At 35.2% G+C, this 20316-nt stretch overlaps 1 long non-coding RNA gene across 2 annotated transcripts in view; it reads right to left on the bottom strand.

The window, feature by feature from the left end:
* The window catches only part of LOC127544351 (uncharacterized), an 86785-nt gene that overhangs the window by 2424 nt on the left and 64045 nt on the right, over positions 1-20316 (bottom strand). The gene's annotated exons all lie outside the window — the stretch shown is intronic.

The following is a 20316-nucleotide window of genomic DNA, read 5'->3' as shown; positions in this document are numbered from 1 at the left end:
TACTCAGTAGCTGTATAACCCTGGGCAGGTCACTTAAGCTCTCAAGGCTTCAGTTTTTTGTTTTTTCTTTATCTACAAAACAAAAAGAGTTGGACTCTATTACATATATAATCCTTCCTAGTTTTAAAACTATAATAATTGCATTAGTCTAAGAAAATGAGGTTGAGTTGTGTCAAATTCAAATAGAAATGGGGACTCTAAATTATCTATACATCCCCACTGGCTGCATATTGACTTAGAAAACCACACAATAATATTATTTGTGTTCCATTGTTTATTTTGTTAAATATATCCCAATTACAATTTAATTTGGTTTGGGCCCCACTCAGGAGAACTTGACATTTCTTATGTAGTGAACCAGGAAAATCAAAGGTGAGGCTTTGATTCAAGAAGAATCAAAGAAGAGAAAATCAATAAAATGGTGTTCCCAAAAAGTAGTTAACAATGAAAAAGGAGAGTATATTAAAAAAAAATAAAAGATATGAAAAACAGCATTTTTGCTAATACAACAAATATATCAAGGTGAATGGCTGTATATTAAACTTTCATGACAAGAGATTCCAAGATTCTAATGAATCTGTTATCTCATTCAATTATGTAGATTGCAACCCATCCATTTCTACTCAGACTTTGTAACTCTTGCCCATGTATTCCCATAAATCTTACACCATGTTACGCCATATGCTGGGATCTTCCTTGCATTCTCTTCATGTTGAGTGGATACAAGTGGATTTTACGGGCTATCCTTCAGTTATCCCTCATTCTCCTAATATGACTACCAGTTATCTTGATCTTTGTTTTGTCACTGGACTGCAATGATCCAGAAGAAGTCAGGCTAAGGACTTTGCCCAGCTCTGACTCACTTAAAACCAATGTCATTGGTTCTCTTTGAGAATGAATGTCAAAAGACAACAGCCTTGGCCCACTTTTTTTGTTTGTTTGTTTTATATTTTTCTAATGATATCTTCTGTTCCTTCAACATAATTCTTCATTTGTGGAGGAAATGGACAAAACCTCAGTATTGTGAGTTTGGGGAAAATATTTCTCCAGAATTAGTAGCTTAGAGGTCGGAGAAATGTAGCCTGCAGGGTTATGTAAGTGAAGACAAACTCTCAGTCTGATTCCAACTTTAAGGGAGGCTTCCACTATCCTTAGATGGTATTCTGATGGAGTAATGAGATCAGTAACAGGAAAACATGCCTAACCAGTAGAGATCTAATCTTGGTGTACCACCTAGGTTAAGACATTCTCCTCCCCACTCCCCAACAAATCATCTGGTATCCTGTCTCTATTACTCAACTTCCCAAATACAGAATGTGGTTGAGCAGCCTCACCTAGGCTCCTTTCGCTATTTGCCTTAAAGCTGTATAAAACTATATATGTTTGGAATTGCTAGCCACCTGGCAACTGCTTATCAGTTGATGATCATTTAGCTTTTTAGATTCTAATCTTGTCTCTTAGACTTTCCAGTTAAATGGAGCTAAGTAAAAGGAATTACTCTCCAGGCTCTCTAGGCTGAGAAACTACCCAAAGGCAAGATGTTGATGTCCATACTCACAATGCATCTCTTCTCCACTGACCTCTGTGATAATGGTTCTTCAAAGACCATATTATTACTAATAACAATTACTTTACATAATGTGATAATAACTAGCATTTCTGTGGCTCTTTGAAGTTTGCAAAATACTAATATATATATATACACACAAACACACACACACACACACACACACACACATATATATATATATATATATATTACCTCATTTGATAAGCACTACAAACTTATCCAGCAGGTGTTACTTTATTCCCATTTTACACATAAGGAAACTAAGGCTGAAACAAGAAAAGGGACTTGCCTAAAGTCACTCAATGCCTTGGGTCTTTCTGCTGCCAAGTCCAATACTTTGGAAAATACTGGTATTAAAAAGGTGGGTTTTTATTTTAGAGAGAAGTGAAAAGAACTTTTTCATTTCTCATTGACAACCCTAACTACCCTCTTCCTTCTTGTCATTTCTGGGCCCAGATCATCACTCATTTATAATGTATATCAAATATGTAGATAGTGTTGAATGAGCATTATGGGTTCTCCATCTGACTACATATTATAGCTCAAACAAGAGACATTTTTTAATGGCAAGGGGAAAAAGAAGTACTTTTTTTTTTTTCCTTTTTAAATCAAAGTACATTTAGTAAGTAAAACTGTGAAGATTTCTCTTTTTCCTAACTAGAAATTTCATAAATATAGGGAATTCTTGGTCAGGAACTTGTATAAATTTCACCTTCATTCTACAAATGGCACCTTCTCTGCAACATATAATACTTGGCAAATTATCCAGGGCATTGAGGGATTAAGAGACTTGTCCAAGATCACATAGCCAGGACATACCATAGATGTGGGCTTAAACCCAAGTTATCCTGATTCCAAAGTCAATTCTCTATTCACTATACTACACAAACTTTCACAGAGAAATTGACAGGAGTCAAGTAGACTTGGCCAAGGAAATGGACACAAATCTTAAATGTGGAAAAATAAAAGACATGAACTATGGAACCCTCTCATAGGAAAAAGAATGTATGGAGCAGAATCTATTATGCTTCAGGTGAAGTCAAAAAAGCAGGGGTAGCCATACTTATCTCAGATCAAGCAAAAGCAAAAATTGATCTAATTAAAAGAGATAAGGAAGGAAACTATATCTTGCTAGACAATGCTAGACAATGAAGCAATAGCAGTACTAAACATATATGCACCAAGTGGTATAGCATCTAACTTTCCAAAGGAGAAGTTAAGAGAGTTGCGAGAAGAAATAGACAGCAAAACTATAATAGTGGGAGATCTCAATCTTGCACTCTCAGATTTAGATAAATCAAATCACAAAACAAATAAGAAAGAAATTAAAGAGGTAAATAGAATATTAGAAAAATTAGGTATGATAGATCTCTGGAGAAAACTGAATGGTGACAGAAAGGAGTATACTTTCTTCTCAGCAGTTCATGGAACCTACACAAAAATTGACCATATATTAGGACATAAAGACCTCAAAATTAAATGCAGGAAGGCAGAAATAGTAAATGCTTTCTTTTCAGATCACAATGCAATAAAAATTACTTTCAACAAAGAGTTAGGTGTAAATAGACCAAAAAGTAATTGGAAACTAAATAATCTAATTTTAAAGAATGATTGGATGAAACAGCAAATTATAGACACAATTAATAATTTCACTCAAGATAATGACAACAGTGAGACATCATGCCAAAATTTATGGGATGCAGCCAAAGTGGTAATAAGGGGAAATTTTATGTTCTTAGAGGCTTACTTGAATAAAATAGAGGAAGAAAAGATCAATGAATTGGGCCTTCAACTTAAAAAGCTAGAAAAAGACCAAATTAAAAACCCCCAATCAATTACTAAACTTAAAATTCTAAAATTAAAAGGAGAAATTAATAATAGAGAAAGTAAAAAAACTATTGAACTAATAAATAAAACTAAGAGTTGGTTTTATGAAAAAAACCAATAAAATTGATAAATCTTTGGTAAATCTGATTAGAAAAAGGAGAGAGCAAAATCAAATTAGTAATTTTAAAAATGAAAAGGGAGAACTTTCCACCAATGAAGAGGAAATTAAAGAAATAATAAGGAGTTACTTTGCCCAACTTTATGCCAATAAATTTGATAACCTAAGTGAAATGGATGACTACCTCCAAAAATATAGGCTTCCCAGATTATCAGAGGAGGAAGTAAATTGCTTAAATAGTCCCATTTCAGAAAAAGAAATAGAACAAGCTATTAATCAACTCCTAAAAAAAATCCCCGGGACCAGATAGATTTACATGTGAATTCTACCAAATATTCAAAGACAATTAGCCCCAATGCTTTATAAGCTATTTGAAAAACTAGGGAATGAAGGAGTCCTACCAAATTCCTTTTATGACACAGACATGGTACTGATACCTAAACCAGGCAGGTTGAAAACAAAGAAAGAAAATTATAGACCAATCTCCCTAATGAATATTGATGGTAAAATCTTAAATAAGATATTAGCAAAAAGGCTACAGAAAATCATCCCCAGGATAATACACCACAATCAAGTAGGATTTATACCAGGAAGGAAGGGATGGTTCAATATTAGGAAAACTATCAGTATACGTGGCCATATTAATAATCAAATTAACAAAAAACATATGATCTCAATAGATGCAGAAAAAGCATTTGATAAAATCCAACATCCATTCCTATTAAAAACTCTTGAGAGTATAGGAATAAATGGACTTTTCCTTAAAATAATGAGTAGCATCTATTTAAAACCAGCAGTAAGCATCATATGTAATGGGGACAAACTGCAACCATTCCCAATAAGATCAGGAGTGAAACAAGGTTGCCCACTATCACCATGACTATTTAATATTGTATTAGAAATGCTAGCTTTGGCAATAAGAGTTGAGAAAGAGATTAAGGGAATAGGCAATGAGGAAACCAAATTATCACTCTTTGCTGATGATATGATGGTATACTTAGAGAACCCCAGAGATTCTACTAAAAAGTTATTAGAAACAATCCACACCTTTAGCAAAGTTGCAGGATACAAAATAAACCCACAAAAGTCATCAGCATTCTTATATATCACTAACAAAACCCAACAGTTAGAGTTACAAAGAGAAATTCCATTTAAATAACTACTGATTGTATAAAATATTTAGGAATCTATCTGCCAAGGGAAAATCAGAAACTTTATGAACAAAACTACAAAACACTTTTCACACAAATTAAATCTGACTAGCCAACTGGAAAACTATTAAATGCTCTTCGATTGGGCAAGCAAATATAATAAAGATGACAATACTACCTAAACTAATCTATTTATTTAGTGCTATACCAATCAGATTCCCAAAAAACTATTTTGATGACCTAGAAAAAATAATAACAAAGTTCATATGGAAAAACAAAAGGTCAAGAATTTCAAGGGAATTAATGAAAAAAAAAATCAAATGAAGGTGGCCTAGCTGTACCAGATCTAAAATTATATTATAAAGCAGCAGTTACTAAAACCATCTGATATTGGCTAAGAAATAGACTAGTTGATCAATGGAGCAGGTTAGGTTCAAAGGATAAAACAGCCAATAACTTTAATAATCTAGTGTTTGACAAACCCAAAGACCCCAGTTTTGGGGATAAGAACGCGTTATTTGACAAAAATTGCTGGGAAAATTGGAAATTAGTATGGCAGAGACTAGGCATTGACCCACACTTAAAACCGTACACCAAGATAAGGTCAAAATGGGTTCATGACCTAGGCATAAAGAATGAGATTATAAATAAATTGGAAGAGGATAGGATAATTTACCTCTCAGACCTGTGGAAGAGGAAGGAATCTATGATCAAAGAAGAACTAGAGATCACTATTGACCACAAAATAGAAAATTTTGATTATATCAAATTGAAAAGTTTTTGTACAAACAAAATTAATGCAGACAAGATTAGAAGGGAAACAATAAACTGAGAAAACATTTTTACAGTCAAAGGTTCTGATAAAGGCCTCATTTCCAAAATATATAGAGAATTGACTCTAATTTATAAGAGATCAAGTCATTCTCCAATTGATAAATGGTCAAAGGATATGAACAGACAATTCTCAGACGAAGAAATTAAAACTATTTATAGCCATATGAAAATATGCTCCAAATCATTATTAATCAGAGAAATGCAAATTAAGACAACTCTGAGATACCACTACAAAACTGTCATATTGGCTAGAATGACAGGGAAAGATAATGCGGAATGTTGGAGGGGATGTGGAAAAACAGGGACACTGATACATTGTTGGTGGAATAGGGAACACATCCAGCCATTCTGGAGAGTAATTTGGAACTATGCTCAAAAAGTTATCAAACTGTGCATACCCTTTGATCTAGCAGTGTTTCTATTGGGCTTATACCCCAAAGAGATACTAAAGAAGGGAAAGAGTCCTGTATGAGCCAATATGTTTGTGGCAGCCCTGTTTGTAGTGGCTAGAAGTTGCAAAATGAATGGATGCCCATCAATTGGAGAATGGTTGAGTAAATTGTGGTATATGAACGTTATGGAATAGTATTGTTCTGTAAGAAATGATCAGCAGGATGAATACAGAGAGGATTGGCGAGACTTACACGAACTGATGCTGAATGAAATGAGCAGAACCAGGAGATCACTATATACCTCAACAATGATACTGTTTGAGGATGTATTCTGATGGAAGTGGATCTCTTCGATAAAGAGAGCTAATTCAGTTTCAATTGATCAAGGATGGACAGAAGCAGCTACACCCAAAGAAAGAACACTGGGAAATGAATATAAACTGCTTGCATTTTTGTTTTTCTTCCCGGGTTATTTAAAACTCAATTCTCCCTGTGCAACAAGAGAACTGTTCTGTTCTGCACACATATATTGTATCCAGGATATACTGTAACCTATTTAACATGTATAGGACTGCTTGCCATCTGGGGGAGGGGGTTGAGGGAGGGGAAAAATAGGAACAGAAGTGAGTGCAAGGGATAATGTTGTAAAAAAATTACCCTGGCATGGGTTCTGTCAATAAAAAGTTATTTAAAAAAAAAAAAAGGAAAAAGAATGTAGTTGGTAAACAAAGACCTCACTATAAGGAGAGAACTAGAGAAATGAATATTATCAATTTAAAGAGAATCACAATAATATCTTACATGTATACAATGTTCTAAAGTTTGAGAATAACTTTACAAATGTTTTATCTTCTTTAAAAATTAATTTTTTATACCTTTTATTTTTAAATTGCCTAAATTTTTTCTAGTATATAGCAAAGAATATTGCTAAAGAAAAAAAAAAAAGAGGATGGGAAAAAGATCAGCAAAACTGATTGATAACATTGAAAATACCTGCAAATGCAGCTAGGTGGCATAGTGAATAGAGTACCAGCTATGGAGTCAAGAGGACCTGTGTTCAAAAACAGCTTTAGACACTTTACTAGCTGTGTGATCTTAAGCAAGTTACTTAACTTTGATTGCCTTCCTCTCTCCCTCTATCCTTCTTCCCCACCAAAAAAGAAGGGAAAAAAAAAAAAAGAAAATATCTGTGATGTTCTTGGATTTTCCTACCTATGCAACTGAAGGAGATATCTTCTTGTATCTCTTCTTTAGGGCCATGCTTACTCTTTGTAATTTTACAATATTCATTTTCTTCTGTTTTCTGGTGGTTTCTTTCATTTGCATTGTTCTAGTCAGTAGCAACAAAGTCATTTTACAGATTCATTTCTTGATTATCTGCTTACTTCATTCTGAATTTTTTAATGTAAATCTTCCCATGTCTCTATGTATTCATCACTATCATCATTTTTTATATATTCTTATATTCCATTACATTTATGTAACTCAATTGTCAACATCTTACTAAACCAATGGACATCTGTTTCCAATTCTTTGCTAACGTAAAAAGTATTGCTATAAAAATTTTAATTTATATAAACTGAAGCCTTCTGGGTTATATGCCTAGTAGAACAGTTTCTGGATCAGAGGATACAGATATTTTAGTTACTTTATTTGTATAATTCCAAATTCTTTTCCATAATGATTGTATTGATTCATTGCTTCTGATTCACACTACTAATCTGTAATATAATAGTGGTGTAATACTTTTATAGAAATGAAGTTTCACATAAGGGTGGGGAGAAAGGAATAAGCATTTCATAATATTATCTCAGTTTATCTTCATAACAACTCTGGGAGCTAGCTATTATCTCCATTTTACAGTTGAGAAAAATGAGGTTAAGTGACTTACCCAGCGTCATGAAACCAGTAGCATCTGAGAGTCAGATCTGAACTCAGATCTTCTTACTCCAAGCCCAGTGTTCTACCCCCCGAGGCCACCAACTGGTTTCCCATAAATATTAAATAATAAAATTGATTGCTAGAAAGAAGTAGGAAAATAATTGCAAAGAACATAAAAATGCCACCTGAGTAGAGAAAACATTGTCCAAATGGAAAGCTCAATGTACTATGATATGAGACAAAATATGATAGTCATATAAATCTTCTCTCACTCCATGTGGTCATCTGAAATCATAAACACTCTACATATCACATGAAACATCATGAGAAGGATATGAGATAAATGTAAAAAAGGCTGGAAAGTTTTAAGTATTATTTAAGAAACAAAACAATGCAAAGCTAAGAGAATTGATACAGAACTATTTCATTTTATCTGATCCTAAATCTCAAACTTAAGTTTGGGTCTCTATTCCATGTGGTATGTGACAGTCCCTAGAAAGATAGTAGGAAAAAAAAAATAGTAGCCCAATTCTAGGCACTACTGTTAATACTGAAATTAAAGAAGAATGAATAAAAAGTTTTGGAAGTACAAAATATAGAGTCAAGATCTTTAAACATGAACTTAATTCCTGTGACTAAAGGTTGAAAATTAAAGGTTTTAGATATAGTTCAGCATCAGAAAAGTAACATGAAGTGCTAAAAGTCTTACGAATGGAAATATAGCTGCTAGATGGGAACTACGGCCCTCAATGAGCTTAATCTATTGATGTTAATCTAAGCAAAGATATTTTTAATTCAATTAACATTTTTAAAAAAAGAATCAACTATTCAGTTCATCATATTAAAATGATTTCTATCAGAAATGTCCTAATTAAGCATATAATACATGAATACATGAATATAATACAAATTACATGTTGTTATTCAAGTCATTTTTCAGTCATGTCTGACTCTTTGGGACCCCATTTAGGATTTTCTTGGCAGTTTGCCATCTTCTTCTCCAACTCATTTTCCAGATGAAGAAACTGAGGCAAATAGGATTGTGATTTGCCCAGGGTCTCACACAACTAGTAAGTATCAGAGGCCAGATTTGAACTTGGGGAGATAAATTTTCCTGATTCCAGGCCCAGAATTCTACCCACTTCACCACCTAGCTTCCCTATATCTACATCTATCAATTTATCTCTATTATATAAAAACAATTAGGAGCTATATCAACAATGGCCCTGTAATTGGAAATCAAGTTACTTGCTTCTTGGATACAAGAGAGGAGTATTCTTAAAGGAGTAATGCTGGTTAAAAGAGGGATATTATGGAACTGTACTTTCAAAAGCTCTCTCATTTAAAAGTTTTCAACTCAGTTTATCATATTTTTCCTATTCTAAAAAGAATACAAGTCCAATTTTATAATAGAATTTAATGTTTCCTTATTCCTACAATAAGAAGAATAATAGCACCTACCCAACAAGATTGTTGTGAGAACCAAATGATATAATATTTGTAAAAAGCACTTAGCTGTGTAGCAACATCAGGCACATAGTAAGTACAACATAAATTTGTATTCATTTCTGTCTCCTATTGGTCCATGTAAATGAATGTGTAGAGAAGAGTTAGAGAAGCAACTACCTTAGGGCCATGTTGATTATCTCTGTTAACTAACTTGGCCCACACCCTTCTTGAGTTCATCTACCTCTATTAATGGGGCAGCCAGATGATGCAAGCAGATTAGATGTCGGGCCTCAAGTCCAGAAGTAATCTTCTAGACTTCAAATATGGCCTTGGATACTTATTAGTTGTGTGATGATGGGCAAGTCACTTTAAAACTTGCTTACCTCAGCTTTTTTACCTGTAAAAAGAGTTGGAGAAGGAAATAGCAATCACACCAGTACCTTTGCCAAGAAAACCCCAAATAGGGTTACAAAGAAAAAAAGTGAAATAACAATAACCTATACTGAGTCTTCCTAACTGATATAATCTATCTTTAGGTCCCTATAAAGAAAAGGGCAAAGTCTTTTTTTTTCTTTAACACTCCTTTGATCTTTTCTTACTTAGCTGATAAGCAAAATCCCAATGATTAACTAAGGCACTAATGTGACTTTCAGAAAGTCATCATTTCTTAGCCACTCTTACTTCTTAACATAATTAGATTTTTTGACTTTTTTATGCTGTGTCTCTCACAACAATTTTCTCTTTGGCAATCTTGGAGCAAACCCCCATTTTGTGAAATGGAGGCTCCCCATAGCAATGTTGTCAAACTCAAATAGAAATAGGTGCCAATAAACCAGATAGAAGGATCTGCTCTATCCCAGTAGTGATTTAGTATTGGCTTATAAAATCTTATATTAATATTATCTATGTTATTGTATTTAGATATTTCTAAATTACATTTTTTGAGGCAATTAGAGTTAAGTGACTTGCCTAGGATCACTCAGTTAATACATTTCTAAGATTAGATATGAACTTGGGTCCTTCTGACTCCAAGCCAGCATTCTATCCAGTGTCATCTAGCCGCCCCCAATTACATTTTACTTTGTTTCAGGATGGATTCAGGAGTGTTGTGGGCCACATGTAGCTTTGGGCTTCATATATGACATTTCTGTTTTTGTGATTATATCTAGTCTTTCAAAGCCTTATAATTGGTTCCTTTGCCTCAAGTCTCTCCCTTTCCAAAATATGGTTAGTTGCCAAAAAGTAGTTTTCCTATGATCATTGTGCACCCCCTATTTAATATAATAGTTATTATTATATCTAAGATAAAATATAAATTATTTTTACTTGATATTTAAAGCTATCCATAATCAGTCCTCTTTTCTACCTTTGAAGACTTCTTATACATTACTCATTACAGACTCATTCTCAATTGAACTATTGCCCATCTTTTCACCTTCGCAAGAGGCAAATGACTCTCTGCGATGTCTGGAATGTTCTCCTTCCTCACTTCCACATTTTAAGAAATCTTTATTCTCTTCAACACTTAACTTACAGATGCCCCTTTGAGAAAGAGGCTTTTCTCATTTCCCCTAGTTGCTAGAGCCTTCCCCTTTAAATAAACTTGAAAAAACCTTTTCCTTCCATAATTTTCTATGGTAAAGGGCCAAATACCCTCAATATGAGATTTGATCCTAGCTTATGATTATTATCTAATATATTTCTAAAGTTAATATGTCTGCAAGTTAGGCTATAAACCAGGTCATCAATTCTATATGCATCTTCTGCATATAGGATCATAGATTTATACTGGAAGAGACTTCAGAGGTCATTGAGTCTAATCTTCCCCCCTTCCCCATTTCATAGATAAAGAACCTGAGCCTTAAATGAGTTAATTTTCCAATGTTATACATATAGTGTTTACACCCACATCTTCTGACTCCAGACACATTGTTTTATACACTATATTATGCTATCTTATCTTCCTCATTAGGATATAGACTTCTTGAGGTCTAGGATTCTCTTGGCTTTGTCTTTGTAACCCCAGAATTTAGCTGGCACATAGTTAAGTGCTTAACAAATGTTTGTTGACTATCATGTAAGGCAGATGGTCTACAAAATCCCAGGACTTAATCACAGAAAGTAAGTGTTCAGTAATGAAGTGCTCTCTCTCTCTCTCTCTCTCTCTCTCTCTCTCTCTCTCTCTATATATATATATATATATATATATATGTGTGTGTGTGTGTATGTGTGTGTGTGTGTGTGTGTGTATGGCATGTTATTTCAGCAATATCTGACTCTTTGTGACCCCATTGGAGGTTTTCATGGCAAAGACACTGTCCTCCAGCTCATTTTATAGATTGGAAACTGAGGCAGACAGGGTTAAGTGACTTGCTCAAGGTCACACAGTAAATGTCTGAGGTCAGTTTTGAAGTCAGGAAGGTGAGTCTTCTTGACTTCAAGCCAGATACTCTAGCCACTCTACCATCTAATCACCTTTTTATAAGGCGCAGCTTACCATAAAAATTTAGCCTATAAAGATACGAGCCTTTTATGAAATCCAAATTAATCCACCAGTTAAATTAGAAAAGGAGCAACTGAGCAATGATTGGCCATGCTTCTCAGGTAGCTTTTTAAAAGATTTGATATGGGGACAAAGTCCCAGCAAGAGCCACACTTGAAAAGGAACACCAACTTAGAGAAACATAGAAGATGCACTAACCTGGAGAAGAGAAAGAAGTTGCCAAAAGCTGGGAGGGCAGTAGAGAAGGCAGAAGTAGCCACTAGGATGAATGAGGCTGAGGGTTCCGAGAGCAGGGCCATATTTATTGATCAGGTACAAGTAGTCTCTGGACAGATAACAAAGAGTCTCTAGACTACAGACCTCACAGCAATAATTCTATACTCCCTCTCTCCTTTTGGGCTCTCTTATGGAAATCTTCTCCCTTGTGCATTAGGAGAATCAATTTACCTTTCCTCATTTTCAGTGTTTACTTTATACATAGTGTTTACCAGTTGTTAGTATAAGTCTACTTAATGGAATTGCGTTTGGAAGGAAGCAATTGAGGGGGAAAACATCTTGGGAAAAGAGAGATCGATTTAAATTTGAGTTGTTTAACCAAAGTGTTGTCTCTGAATGGGGGGTTCAGAGCTAAGAGAAAGTTGGGGAAGGCAAGGGAAAGAGTCAGAAAGTTATAGATTCTTTTGCTAACACTTCCCAGAGTAGAGGAAGAATATTGGGAGAACCATGTTGACTAGAGAGAGGCAAATAAGGTGCTTGAACAACTCTGCTTACTACAACAACTCACCACAGCTATACACAGTTCTGTTTTTATGAGACAAAGTGAAATGGCTTAAAGTTCCTCAGAAAAGGCAGAACCAGAAAGTAATTCAGAGATATCAAAGCCCAGGCAAAAGTTTCATTCTCAAGTGCTACATATTTAAGGCATTGAAAAGTTTCTCAATTCAATCTGCTGAGGAACCTATGCTTCTTTTCTGTAGTGGCACTGCTCTAAGAACTAAAGATACAAAGAAAAAGATCAAATTATCCTTGGCCTGGAGGAACTTCTAGTCTAACTGGGGGGTAAAACATATGCACACAAAATAGACTCAAGATAATTTATGGGAAAGACATTCTTAGCTCAGGGGCTGTGAAGAGGGATGGGGAACCACATACAAAAAGCCTAAGGAAGAAAGAGGTATTTACCTTGAGTCTTGAAGGAAAGTAGGCAGCTTAAGGGACAGCTAGGGGATGCAGTGGATACAACATAGGCCTTGGAGGCAGGAGCCAGGAAGATTTAGTTTAAATGTGGCCTCAGACAGTTATTATCTGTGTGACCCTAGGCAAGTCATTTAACCTCTATTTGCCCCAGGACCTCGTCTATAAAATGGAAATACACTGGAGAAGGAATTGGCAAAAGCCCACCCCAGTATCTTTGCCAAAAAAAAAAAAAAAAAAAAAAAAAAAACCAAGGACAGGGTAGGTCACTTAGAGTCTGACACAACTGAATAACAAATAAGAAGAGATTCTAAAAGGTGAAGATAAGGAGAATGCCTTCTAGATATGGAGAAGGCCAATGCAAAGATAAGGAGATGTGATGGAGTAATCTACCTGAGGAAGAATTGCAAGAAAGCCAATTTGGCCAAGCCAAATCCTGCCGGAAGGAGAGTTGCTTACAAATGAAGCAGGGAAAACAGGTTTAAGCCAGGTGATGAAGGTTTTTTAAATGACAGTGGATACTATATTTCATTCCAAAAGTAATAGGAAGTCATTGTAACTTATGGACTAGGAGTGATATCATCAAACCTGTTCCTACTAAAAATCATTTTGGCAACTGTATGGAAGTGAGGTTAGCATAAGAACTTAGAAGTAGAGAGACCAATGAGGAGACCATTATAATAGTCTAAGCAAGAAATGATTAGGATCTGAATCTGAATGGTAGCTGAGTGAATGGGAAGAATCTCTTCTTATTTGTTATTCAGTTGTGTCAGACTCTAAGTGACCTACCCTGTCCTTGGGGTTTTTTTGGCAAAGATAATGGGGTGGGCTTTTGCCAATTCCTTCTCCAGTGTATCCCAAGATGGGAGAGAGGCTGTAGAGAGTGAAACAAGAACAATTGTCAATTGTGGATATTTGGGATGAGTGAGAGTGAAGAGTCAAGGATGGCAAGAGGTTGCAAGCCTGGGTAACAGCAAGCTTTATAGTATCCTTGACAAAAATAAGGAAATCAAATCAACAATCTGCATCTATTAGGCATTTACTATGTGCCAAACTTTGTGATAAGTACTGGGGATTCAAAGAAAGACAAATAAAATAGTTGCTCCTCCCAAGGAACTCATGGTCTAATAGGGGAGCCAAAAGACAAACAAGATGTAGGATAAATTAGAGATAATCCTTAAGAGAAAGCACTAAGGTTAAGAAAGACTAGGGAAAATTTCTTGCAGAAGATAGGACTTTAGCTGAGACTTAAAGAAAAGCAGGGAAGCCAGAAAGTTGAGATGAGCACAGAAAGCATTCCAAGAAAGAGGCTCAGCCAATGAACACACCAGGAGTCTAGAGATAGGATCAAGCTTGAGAAAGAGAAAGGAGGCCAGTGTAACTGGATCAAGGAGTATATGGAGAAGAGTAAATTGTAGAAGACTGGAAAAGTAGAAAGGGGTCAGGTTATGAAAAACTTCTTTAAAAAAAATAAAACCAATAAATGATAACAGGGAAATAACAGGGAAATGGGAAGGTCAGGAAAAGCATAATCTTACTGGGGAGTGGCCATAACATTAAATTAAAGAAGTATCCAATGATTTCTAAGTGCCAGGAGCTGTGCTAGAAGTTAATTATAAAGACAAAAAAAATGAAAAAAAGTTTTGACTCTTAAAGGATAAATCCTTATCTGTGTGACCCTATTGGGTTAAACAACTGAAACTGAAGAGTATAGATTTAACCCTGACAGAGGTACCTACATGTATTATTAGTCCTTTTCTACTTAAAAGTTTTACCAGTGTCTAGATGAAAACAAAAGGCACACTTAGTTAGATATGCCAAGAACATGGTAGGAATAATTACAATTTTTGATGACAAAATAGCAATTTCCAAATTGTGGGTCAAATCTTATATATTTCCAATTATGGGCCAAATTTTAAAAATTGATGCTGAATGACTTTTTAAATATTAGTCCTGCATAGATTACGGGGGAAAAAAGTTAACTATTTAGAAAAGGAGGTATAGAATATTAAAGATAAAAATAACTCTTTGAAAATTAGACTTGTGGGGGCAGCTAGATGGCGTAGTACCATGTTTCCCCGATAATAAGACATTGTCTTGTTATTTTTTTGGACAGAAAAACACCAGAGGGCTTATTTTCAGGGGAGGACTTATTTTAATGAACATTGACAGCAGTTTTAATAAACAGGTAAATGTGAACAAAAAAAAGTACCTTTATTCAATAATGTTTTAACCCCATCATGCTCCCTGAGTGCTCCTTCTATCCTCCATCATTCCCCCTGAGTTCTTCTTTTATCCTCCATCATGCCCCCTCACTCCCACTTACATACCGGGTTTTTATGTTGTCCTGCCTCAGCTCTCCTCCACGGCACTGCTCTCAATGGCGCCAGCAAGCAAATCACTGGGGAAGAACAGGATGACGTGCTCACTGCTGCAGCTCTAATTGGATGCAGCTCGGAGGAGAGCGGCGTGCATTTCACCAGGGGCGGGGGGGGGACGGTGCATACAGAGGGTACCGTAATGTAGTGTGTAGCGCAAGGGATCACCTTCACTACAGTAGCAATCTCAATAGGGCTTATTTTCGGGGGAGGGCTTATTTTAGAGGAATCTTACACAGTAAGGGGAGGGCTTATTTTCGGGATAGGTCTTATTATCAGGGAAACACGGTAGATGGCAGGCAGTCTTATACATGTTAAATATGTTATAGTATATCCTAGATACAATTCAATAGAAAATTTAAAACACAAGTGCCAATATCAAAGATCAGTTTCAAAGAAGTTAACATGAACATATTGTTGGGGTTTTTTACATGCATAATAGAAATGCATAAATAGAAATTATGTTTAAGATTGATATCAACAATGATCTGACACTTAAAAAAAAAAGGTAAAAATAGTAATTATGTTATACAAATGAGGTGTAGAAGAAGATTAAATACAAAAGCATTAGAGAAGGGAGGAAGACTCATAATCCTGAAAACCTACTCATATCAGCAATGGATTAAATAAGCAATACTAGATATATACCACGAAGGATATAGCACTCCCCACAATCTATAAAGAAATAAGGGGGGAGAGGTGAGTGATAGGAGAAAGCAAAGAGTGGGAGAAGAAGTCAAGGAAGGGATCCATGAGTGAGGTGGGGAGAGGTTAAGTAATAGCAAGGCAAGTTAAGGAGCAGAATTAAAGCAGAAGAGTTAGCAGGAGTAGGAAAGAAGAGATATATATACCATGTTTCCCCGATAATAAGACCCATCCCGAAAATAAGCCCTCCCCTTACTGTGTAAGATTCCTCTAAAATAAGCCCTCCCCCGAAAATAAGCCCTATTGAGATTGCTACTGTAGTGAAGGTGATCCCCTGCACTACACGCTACATTACGGTACCCTCTATATGCACCGTCCCCCCCAATCCCCCCCGCCCCTGGTGAAACGCACGCCACTCTCCGAGCTGCATCCAATCAGAGCTGCAGCAGTGAGCACGTCATCCTGTTCTTCCCCAGTGATTTGCTTGCTGGCGCCACTGAGAGCAGTGCCATGGAGGAGAGCTGAGGCAGGACAACATAAAAACCCGGTATGTAAGCGTAAGTGAGGGGGCATGATGGGAGGATAAAGGGGCATGATGGAGGATAAAAGAAGAACTCAGGGGGCATGATGGAGGATAAAAGGGGCATGATGGAGGATAAAAGAAGAACTCAGCCAGCACTCACCACGCTAAAGAAATGAAGAACTTCCTTGCAGAGAGAAGACTAGATCAAGTAATGATTCCTGCAGGAATGATTGATATTGCACTAAACAAGCCATTCAAGGACTATTTGCGCATGGAAGTCAATGACTACATTGAAAATAGAATGGAAAGAAATCAGCGTGGAAACTTTGTGAAGTTCTGTCTGCAATAAGTCGTGACTTGGGTGAAGAAGTCATGGGATAAAATTACTGATAGCTGTGTCGCCAAGGCACTATGAGCAGGTTACCTGGACAAGACATGTTCATTTAAAGAGAGCTATATTGCTGGACATGACAGATTGGGTCCACTTCTTCTGAAGGAAATAGAGGTGCAAGACATCCAGGACAGAATTCAGGGTATGGACACTTATGACGATGTTGTTGAAGAAGATGACATGATCATTATTGAATAAAGGTACTTTTTTTTGTTCACATTTACCTGTTTATTAAAATTGCTGTCAATGTTCATTAAAATAAGCCCTCCCCTGAAAATAAGCCCTCTGGTGTTTTTCTGTCCAAAAAAATAATAAGATAGTGTCTTATTATCGGGGAAACACGGTAAATACAAGGATCAGGACTAGAATTTACTAGGAAAAAAAAGTACAGCTAAGATCATTGATCTTAGACCAAGTCAAACAAAGATTCAATAGAGAAAAATCTATATTATATGTGAGCCATACTAATACTGTTTTAGATCCATGTTTACATGTGGATGTAAATGCATGTGTATGTATATATATATATATAAATATATATGAATGTGTATATGAGTATATGTAGATGTGTATGCATGTTGTTCTATATATATGTGTATATAGATATAGGTGAAGGTCTGTGGGTGGGTATGAATGTGTGTGTGTGTGTGTGTGTGTGTGTGTGTGTGTAATATATGTATGTGGTTGGGGTATGTGTATGTGTTTGTATATGTATATCTATATACGTAAATATAAATATATCTGCGCTTAACTATAGGCTGCTTGGGGGAGGGGAAAGGAGGGATAAAAGGAAAAAATAATAAAGTAAAAAAAAAAAGTATGAAGCAAAGAACAAAAGAATAACATACAAGAAAGCAAAGAAAAGATGGTTAGTCATGAATATAATTTCTTCTACTATTATATATTCTTTCTTGAACTGGTAATTTATTTTTATATATTTTGAATCTTCCCTGATGTTCTGCTGGGCATATATGATAATATTCTGTTGTATTTTATTTTCCTTTTCTGTCTTTGTTCTATTCTTTTTTAAAAAAATAAACAGAAAAGAAAAAGAAATGAAAGTAGGATTTTGTGGACATCCCATGTAGTTTATCTATTAAATCTACCATATGAGGAGTTTAAAAAAAAAAAAAAAAAGGAAAAAAGTATGTAAGCTCTGTAAACTGCTCCTACTTTCACAAATTCTTCATATAGGTTTCATTAGTCCTGTTGACTCTCAAAAATTGAAAGATTATCCAATGCAAGACTTAATGAAATTCTGAATCCTACTCAAAAGTGAAGCTGAAGCAGGGTTGTTTGAAAATACTTTTTAAAGTATTGTTGCAGAGTGCTTGTATCTTTTGCAAAAGCTTTGGAGAATTTAGGGTTTCTCAGAACTGCTTAACTAGTTCTTCAAGGTTTCATCAGAAAATTAGTTTAAGACAAGAGCTCTTAACCTAAAGTCCATGAACTTGTTTTTAAGAAAATTTTGATGTGTTATTTCAATATAATCAGTTTCCTTTAAAATCCTATTTATTTAATCTTTAGCATTTAAAAACATTTTGAGAAGAGCTTGGTCCATATACTTGATCAATCTGCCAGAGTGGTCTATGACATTAACAAAGTTAAGAAGCCCTGGAATAAGGACATTTTGTACTTACCACTATAACTATGCCCTGAGTGTTAAGCTCTGAAGAGAAATATCCAAGGTACTTTAATCTAATATGTATCTTTGTTTTTACTTTGTGACCTGAGTCATTATTCAGCATGATTCACCATTTACAAACTCGAACAGGATTGCTCCAGACAATTATGACTGGAAAAACAGGGAGCAGTGACATAAATGGAAAGCACTCACACCAACACTAATAGAGATCCTCATTTGTATATAAATATGTAATGTGTGAGGGAGGTGGGGGTGGGGGTGGGGTTGTTTAGGTTATTTCACGGTTGTAGTGAATTCCTAGTGAGAAAATTACTACCAAGGAAGACCAGCAAATTTTTTGCAATTTAAAAATATTTAAAAATTACCCTGGGGCACCAAGAAGTTAAAGTGATTGATTCCTAACTCAAACAGCCCATATGTATAAGAAGTAGTAATTAAACCTGGCTCTCTAAGACCAGCTCTTACCCCACTGTCAGACTGACTTTTGTGCATGGAAGTCTTTATCTCCTCCGGAGTCTGAAGCTCTTTGTATGTTTTATTTTGCCAGTGAAGTAACAAGCTTTTTGATAGCCACTCAAATCTTATTTAATAGTATTTGTAATTAAGTTGGTTGTCCTGGGATTTTGAAGTAAGGGCATTAATGCTTTAATCTTTGAACATAAAGCTCAGAATTCAGTTACTATTGTCTAAAGTCCCTTTCTACCTCATCAAGCTATGGCATGTACTAAATTTGTACACAAATAGGAAAGGAAGTTATAAAACTTAAACATCTATAGATGTAAGAAATCATTAGTCAGTCGATAGACATTTATTTAGCACTTATTATGTGCCAGGCACAAGTATAAATGAAAAAGAAAAGCAATTCCTGCCCTCAAGGATTTTACAATCTAATAGGGGAAAAACATACACAAATAAAGAAACTAAAAAGGGGTGACAGAAAGAAGGTATCCAAGCTCAGGAAAATGATAAAGAAATCCAAAGAAATCCAAAAGCAACGAACTTGAAGAAATGGGAAAAATACTTTGCTAGAATTTGTGACTGTCTTCAAGTTCTAATCCAATCATGTAATGATGAGATTTGAGTAAAAAATTGATTGAATAGTTTAAGATAATGACATTTCCCTTTGATGGGTTTCCTAGAGCATGAAGGCTTGACTTAGAAGTCCAAAAGCAGTAAGATAATAAAGTTAGATGTTTAGCTGATCAAACCTATTTCAATCTGATTAATGGCTAATTGATAATGATTAATATGATGAAATATAGATTCAACACAAGTGATATCAGTTACCCAGCTATATATGCCATTTAAATTTTTTCATTTAATTTTTATTTTTTCTCAATTGCATCTGAAAAAAATTTTTAACTTTTTTTTTCATTTTGAGCTCCAAATTCTCTCTTCTCCCCCACCTTGAAAAAGCAAGTAATTTGATATAGATTATACATTTGCGGTCATGCAAAACATTTCCATATGAGCTATATTGCAAAAGAAAACACAGATTTTAAAAAAAATGAAAATTTAAAAAGTATATTTCAATATGCATTCAGACTCTATCAGTTCTTTCCCCAGAAGTGATTTTTTTTATTGTTTTATCATTTCAGTGATGCAAGACTCTTTGTGACCTTTTTGGGTGAGTTTTTTTGGTAGAAATTTTTCATCATAAATTCTTTAGAATTGTTGTTGGTCATCATATTTTGCTGGCTATGTGCTTTTTTTTTTTCCTGAGGCATTTGGGGTTACATGGCTTTCCCAGAGACATACTAAAGAAGTGTTTAAGTGTCTGATCTGGATTTGGACACTCAGGTCCTTCTGATTCCA

Source organism: Antechinus flavipes, chromosome 1 (assembly GCF_016432865.1).
Source record: "Antechinus flavipes isolate AdamAnt ecotype Samford, QLD, Australia chromosome 1, AdamAnt_v2, whole genome shotgun sequence".
NCBI lineage: Eukaryota > Metazoa > Chordata > Mammalia > Dasyuromorphia > Dasyuridae > Antechinus > Antechinus flavipes.
The sequence above is the reverse complement of the archived record's forward strand: the minus strand, read 5'-3'. Positions and strand labels throughout refer to the sequence as shown.